The 6,604-nt window shown below is 46.2% G+C and overlaps 1 protein-coding gene across 3 annotated transcripts in view; it reads right to left on the reverse strand.

Annotated features, from left to right (window-relative positions):
* The window catches only part of CHCHD3 (coiled-coil-helix-coiled-coil-helix domain containing 3), a 209,727-nt gene that overhangs the window by 202,352 nt on the left and 771 nt on the right, over positions 1 to 6,604 (reverse strand). The gene's annotated exons all lie outside the window — the stretch shown is intronic.

Raw genomic sequence — 6,604 nt, forward strand, 5'->3', positions numbered from 1 at the left:
CGTACACATTGATGCCTCTTCCCTTATTAGAGGAATAGTCGATCTGATCGACTCCATCTTGAATTTTCGATATTTCACCCATTTGTTTAGGACCTTCAGGTTGATTATTGTCCTGTAGGAACCGTTTGGTTTTTTGACTAAGAAGATTTTTGAATAGTGGCCTTTGCATATTTCGTTGTGGGGAACTGGAGAAATGGCTCTCAATTTGAGTAGTTCCTGGAAGTCCTGGATAAGGATCTGATGAAGGTCTTTTGCTTGGTACTGGGTTATTAGAAATTTCTCTGCCTTTTGAGGAATGGAGGAAAATTCTATTTTGTACCCTTCTTCTATGATCTTTAGAACCCAGGGGTTCTGGGTTATTCTCGACCATTTGGGATAAAATTGTAGGAGTCTTCCTCCTATGCTCTTGCCATTGCTTTGAGGGCTGGAATGAATTATTTGGGTTAAGGAGATATCCTCGACCCCTTTTTCCTTTGGGGTAACTCCAGCGACCGGACTTCCCTTTCCCGCTGTAGTTCTGTAAGGTAGGATCCCTCTGTTGGCGAAACCTCCCAAACTGAGGGGGTTTTTTTGGTTTCTCTTCAGGAAACCCCTTTTTCCTATCTGCTGCACCATTCTTTTGAGATTTTCGTTTACCGGAAAAACCTTTGTTTTCTTTTCCGTTAGACCTCCAAACATCTCATCCTGGATGGTATGTGGTTGGTCTTCTTCGGGAATATCCATGGTTTCCCGTATTGCTTGAATTAAGGTATCAGACATCTCGGAAGAGAAGAAAATTTTTTTATTTTTTTTTCTCTTGAGTGGAAGAAGTTGAAGGCAAGAGTTCCTCTCCTTCTTCTAACTCACCCTCCGATAGGTAATAACACTCATGCTCCGAGTCAGACCCCTGAGAGGGAGGACAATATTTTTGATCCACTTCCATCCGTGGTCTTTTTGCCCAGGAATGGGAGGGAGTTTCTTGAGGAGGGGCGAGGGAGGCTACTGACTGACCCACTTCTTCACGAATCATAGCCCTAAGTTCAGACATGAACGTTGGTTGTTCCTCCTTTAGTATTTTTGCAATACAATCCTGACACAATTGTTTCCTATGTGAGTCTGGCAATTTTTTTGCACAAGTCGCACATTTTTTAACCTTCTTTTTATCAGTTTGTCTCTGAGAGGAATCTTTATCCTAGAGAAAACAGAAGGTAGGTAAAGTATGGTGTCATACATAAGGAGTCATAACCCTTACCCCAAGGGTGAGACTCACGTGACCCTGGGACATATCTGGAGTTCCATCAGGACGAGGAAGTTCCATACCGCGACAGGTAACAGGCAATGCAATATGCAATCCACAAAAATAATCCAAGTTAGAGTTATCAGCTCTAGCTACATACCTGTGCGTGTCCCTTTAAATGCGGGCGTTTTGAATTTCCCGCCTTCCAAGATGGCCGCGGACCGGAAGTAGCCCGACGTCATTTCCGGTCGGCTATTCCCTTGGAGTGCAGCCGCCATAGCCGGCGACTGAGGCCTGCTATGTGGCGCAGCGAGGATCCCTGCCGGTGCGTCCACGTCTATGGAGCTGCCGGTCCCGCCTGGTCCGCGGTCAGGTCGAAGCCTGCTTGGGAATCCCCAGCCCCCACACACTACCCGAACCCTGCCTAGGATTCCTCCGGTAGGTGTCTCAGGGTGGGAGCTAAGGGACCCCTCGTTCGAGGGGTGTTAGCCTGGGCTTTTAGGGGGAAGAGAAGGGGGAGTGCACGGACCCCCCCGATCTTGCCCCCTGCCCGAGTTTCTTTCCTGCAGTAATACAGGAGCGACGTCTCTCTGCTCCTGACCCTGTGGGGACAGGAAGAACACTGGCAAGTGGGTGGTGGGAGGGGCCTTTTAACCTCTCTGTCTTCCTGTCCCTACAGAGGTCAATAGGGCAACCTCCTGTAGTGATGTCATGAGGGATGTGCTGGAAAGTGTCACTATGACAACGCTGAGCGGGAAGCACAAACCGTTTTCTTCACTTTAAAAAAAAAAAAAGCTTTCCACACTACCCTCCCCCCACCCGAGTTGTGATTTTTGCAGCGGAAACGAAGCTTTCGCCACAAAACTCTAAACATTTGCTATTCGTTGTGGACTTTACCTCCCCATTGTATTTAACGGGAAACTCCCACAACAGAAGAGCAGCAATTCTGCAGCATAAATGGACATGCTGCGGATTAAAAAAAAAAAACCGCACCGCAGGTCAATTTATAAACTTTTTTCGGCTGATTTTTTACGCAGCGTGTGGATGAGATTTGTCTAAATCTCATGCACTCTGCTGCTACTGTACGACGATGCAGATTTTTTGCAATGAAATCTGTTGCGGAAAAAGCGCAGTGTTTACGCTGTGTGCGAACAAACCTTAATAGCCATAATCGGTATTTTATGCCATAACCTTCCAACGCTGGAAAACTGCCTTAGTAATATTTTATATATTTATATCGCATTATCCTACTTGGTGCCACATATTGTAGTACAGAACAGGAGTGGAAACAACATACAGATACAATTACAATGTAACACAAATAAAACATTTTTTAACTTGGACACGAGCTTACAGTCAAAAGGCAGCCATGCATATTAGAAAGCGGTTAGCTAAACACCATTCATCGAACACTTAGTAGCTGTAATACACAGCAGATTTTCCGTGAACATTTCCATCCGGTATGAGATATGAGGTGGTACTGAAGGTTATTCTTTAATATATGCTTGTGTAAGGAAGTGTCTGAGAATAGGACTTTGTGGCAACATTAAAGGGGTTTTCCCACGAGGGACATTTAGGACATATCCACAGGATAGGTCATAAACGTCAGATAGATCCAGGTCTAACCTCTGGGGGACCCGCACCTATCTCTAGAACGGGGCCCCCTAAACCCAGTTCTACCTCTGTGTGTGTGTGGGCTGATTTCCGACCACGAAAGTGAAAACGGCGTAGCACGGTGAGCTACGCTGTTTTCGTAAGCCCCATAGAACTGAATGGTAGTTACGGAAACAGCGTAGCTCGCTACGCTGCTTCCATAACGGCTATTCAATACTATGGGAGTCACAGAAACAGCATAGCTCAGTGAGCTACGCTGTTTTCGTAACTCCCGACCATAAAGTCAGGAAGTGTCCGGGAGTCAGCGATAGCAGGCAAAGCTAGAACGGGGTTTATGGGGCCTCATTCTAGAGATAGGTACGGGTCCCAGAGATGGGACCCGCATTGATCTGAGATTTATGACCTATCCTGTGGATAGGTCATAAACGTCCCTCGTGGGAAAATCCCTTTAATAACTATAATTTCAGGTGACTTCCAGAATCAGCAGTCGTGTGTGTACATGAGGAAAAACTATTTGACAGAATGGGAGCTCTTGGTTCTGACAACTAGATGGAGGTCCTGAATCATTATGCCCCAATAAAGTGATGATAATTCCTAAAAATGAATGTGCGAGGAAATAACGGAAGTCGTGTATGATTGTTCCCAATGGCACCCGACGGACCCCATGTTTTCCACAGTTTTGATAGCAATAGCTCTGCATGCTGTGCTATTCTTGCCATCAAATCTGAATGTCGCTCCGAACACATATGCGAGTACAGCCTAAGGCCTCATTTACACGAGCGTAATATACGCGCGTGCGACGCGCGTGCTTTTCACGCGTGTCGTACGCACCTATATTACTCTATGGGGCAGTTTAGACGATGCGTGAATTTTTCGCAGCGTGAGTGCGTTGCGTAAAACTCACGACATGTTCTAAAATCGTGCGTTTTTCGCGCATCACGCACCCATTGAAGTCAATGGGTGCGTGAAAACAACGCATGCCACACGGACGCTACTGCGTTGCATGCGCGAAAATCACGCAAGAGCTGTCAAAAGGATGAATGTAAACAGAAAAGCACCACGTGCTTTTCTGTTTACAAACATCCAAACGGAGTGTCAAATTAGAGATGAGCGCACCGAACTTCACCGGGTTCGGCCGAACTCGGCAAAAAATGTTCGGGTACGCGGCGTCAGGAGACAGTCACTGTCCACGGTGCTGAAAGAGTTAAACTGGTTCAGCACCATGGACAGTGACTTCCGATCACAATATACATATACGTGTAAAAAAACAAGAGGTTCTGACTTACCGATAACTCCCGGCTTCTTTCTCCAGTCCGACCTCCCGGGATGACAATTCAGTCCAAGTGACAGCTGCAGCCAATCACAGGCCAAGCACAGGCTGCAGCCAATCACAGGCTGCAGCGGTCTCATGGACTGCCGCGTCATCCTGGGAGGTGGGGCCGGATGACAAGAGAGGGACGCGTCACCAAGGCAACGGCCGGGAGACCGGACTGGAGGAAGCAGGAAGTTCATGGTAAGTATGAACGTTTTTTTTTGATTCACAGGTTGGTGTATATTGTGATCGGAACTCACTGTCGAGGGTGCTGAAAGAGTTACTGCCGATCAGTTAGCTCTTTCAGCACCTTGGACAGTGACGGGCGTCGACTAGCCTCATCTCTATGATGGCGGCTGCGCGAAAAAAACGCAGCCGCGCATCATACACGGATGACACACGGAGCTGTCAAGTGCCTTTTGCGCACACAAAACGCTGCGTTTTTTGCGCGCGCAAAACGCACACACTCGTGTAAATCAGGCCTTAGGCTGTATTCTAGTCCAAAAATAAAAATTTCTGCTGGTTGCTACAGTCAATAAGCTTGTTGACAAACACATCCCTACAACAGCTTAGTCAAGATCCTAGAATATATTGGCACAGTTAGTTTTTCCCCCTACATCAGATTACTGTGCTTTTCACAAAATGCAAATCTCCAAAGCCAATTGTTTGCAGATATAGAGCCAGCAGAGAGTGCTGCTAAATTTTAGGGACGATCGCAGCCACGTCTACTTCCCAAAGTTTAACAGTGATGCCAGTAGACCAGGTGGTCTAGTTGACAAAAACCTGTTAAAGAGGCTCTGTCACCAGATTATAAGTGCCCTCTCTCCTACATAATCTGATCGGCGCTGTAATGTAGATAACAGCAGTGGTTTTTATTTTGAAAAACGATCAATTTTCAGAAAGTTATGAGCAATTTTAGATTTATGCTAATTAGTTTCTTAATAGACAACTGGGCGTTTTTTACCTTTTTACCAACTGGGTGTTGTAAAGAGAAGTGTATGACGCTGACCAATCAGCGTCATACACTTCTCTCCATTCATGTCCATTTGTATTCACTGCACAGCGTGATCTCGCGAGATCACGCTGTGCTGTCACATACACCCACATTAAGGCCTGATTCACACGAATGTGTTAAACGTCCGTGGGACAGCCGTTGAAACAGCAGCCGTCCCACGGACCTATGTAATTCAATGTTGCCGTTCACACAGCCGTTGTTTCAACGGACCGTGTGAAGGGTCCGTGGGAAAATCGGACATGTCCTATGTTTTCACGCATCACTCCATAGACTCAACTATGGGGGATGCGTGACAGGCCTAACTTTACTGAAGTGTCTTGAGAGTGAATAGACATTGCCTCCAGCCAGGACGCAATGTCTATTAACACTCCCGACACTTCGGTAAAGTTTGTGTGGGACTTACTCAGGAGTGTGAATAGACATCGCGTCCTGGCTGGAGGTGATGTCTATTCACTCTCAAGACACTTCAGTAAAGTTAATGTGGGTGTATGTGACAGCACATCGTGATCTTGCGAGATCACGCTGTGCTGAGTACAAATGGACATGAATGGAAAGAAGTGTATGACGCTGATTGGTCAGCGTCATACACTTCTCTTTACAACGACCACTTGGTCAAAAGGTAAAAAACACACCCAGTTGTCTATTAAGAAACGAATTAGCATAAATCTAAAATCGCTCATAACTTGCTCAAAATTGATCGTTTTTCAAAATAAAAACCACTTATCTACATTACAGCGCTGATCACATGTAGGAGATAGGGCACTTATAATCTGGTGACAGAGCCTCTATAAGCAAACCGGTCAAGCAACACGCTGGGCCAAGTTGGTCACTTTGCATAGAGTCATGGATAGAATATTCTATCCAGCTCTTACTTTTTTTTTCTTCACAAAGATCACAACAACTAAAATCGTGGGGCAAAGGGAAAAGTGGTAGTCTAAACCAAAGGGGTTTTCCCATATTTATTATCACCTATCCACAGGATAGGTGACAAATATCTGATCAGTGTGGTTCTGATCACTAGGACCCCCATTGATAATGAGAACGGACTTACCTGGTCATTCCAGGAAGCCCAATTTGAATGGATGGGAAGTGCGCACGCTTGGCCACCGTTTCATTCATTTTTATGGGGCTGCCGAGCACTAACCTTCAGCAGCCAGATAGAAATGAATGGAGCGGTGGCCAAGCACGCACACTACCGATCCTTTCCTATGGGGCTCACAGGAACGTCAAGGTAAGCCCGTTCTCATGATCGCCAGGGGTCCCAGCAGTCGGATCCCCACCGATCAGATATTTATCACCTATCCTGTGGATAGTCAATAAATAAGGATTATGGGAAACCCCATTTAAGACTGTGCTAGCGAATAACCCTAAATAGAGACACCCAGTGTTCTCTAACAGAGCAAACGGCCAAAGATGAGTCACATGGCTCACCTGCGTCTGCAGCGGT

Source organism: Rhinoderma darwinii, chromosome 3 (genome assembly GCF_050947455.1).
Source record: "Rhinoderma darwinii isolate aRhiDar2 chromosome 3, aRhiDar2.hap1, whole genome shotgun sequence".
Classification (NCBI taxonomy): domain Eukaryota; kingdom Metazoa; phylum Chordata; class Amphibia; order Anura; family Rhinodermatidae; genus Rhinoderma; species Rhinoderma darwinii.